The following is a 1,185-nucleotide window of genomic DNA, read 5'->3' as shown; positions in this document are numbered from 1 at the left end:
TATATATATATATATATATATATATATATATGTATATGCATGTATACACACACATATATATATCCACACACACACACATACACACTCACATACAAATTATATTTCGAAACCTATCTAATTTATCTAAGTTATATACAGGTCTGCATACACACGTGTCTTTGCAGTCTATATTCGAGTGAAGCGTATCAAGATATTTAAAAATGCACGTATTGTGACTTGAAAACATGTGATCACCTCACGATACTTCCATATGTAAATTTTAATATTCATACTTCAAGTGATATCAATTGGTGTCAATCAGTTTTGGACTCTATCTTATTTACTTTCTCACTCTGTATGTATTATATTTATAAGTATACAATCATCTTCAGAATTATTGTTACCCTTGCTAATTTTTGTGTTTTTTTTAAAAATATTTTTGTGGGCCAACGTAAATAATCAGAGCACCTTTACCTGATCTGCCTGCGTACAAGAATCGTCTAGAAGCAGTCATATAAACAAAGGCTGTGCTATTAAAGAAAGATATTGCACTCATATACATATATATATATATATCAGTGTAGGAGGGTACTGGTCAGGCCCGATTATGATAAAATAGGAATTAAATTAACTGTAAGGCCACAAAGCAATCTAATTTGATGACTCATAAAGTGAGGTAAGTCCCTAGCATATGAAGCCGTATTGTGATTACGAATGTGTGTCTTGATACCTGAAATCTGATCATCGCTTTAATGCCTAGGCTTAAACTCATGTTACGCTGTTAACCTATTGAGAAAAACCGTTTAAATGATATGATAATTTTCTAAAGAGTGTAAGTATAAATAACTAATAAAAAATGTGGCTTGTTAGCAATTAGAAGCTAAGGCAAAACTAATACATATAACAAAAGTGACGGAGCGTTGCTGGAAGCACCGATTATGCTAAAATAAGAGCTGAGTTTAATCTAAAGCCACAAAACACTCTGATAAAGGGTGTCATTAAAGGGTTTTAGCATTAATTTAGCTTAGTTTGGCATAATCGAAATGCACTGCTGACCAGCAACGTCCAACATATTTTTGATCCCTATTAATTTTGCATTTAGGTTCAAATTGCTAATAAACCACCCTTTTAGTTAGTTACACACGCACACACACACACACGCACACATACACACACACATAGACACACACACACACACACACACAC

This window comes from Octopus bimaculoides, chromosome 19 (genome assembly GCF_001194135.2).
Source record: "Octopus bimaculoides isolate UCB-OBI-ISO-001 chromosome 19, ASM119413v2, whole genome shotgun sequence".
Taxonomy (NCBI): domain Eukaryota; kingdom Metazoa; phylum Mollusca; class Cephalopoda; order Octopoda; family Octopodidae; genus Octopus; species Octopus bimaculoides.
Note: the sequence above shows the minus strand (reverse complement) of the source record.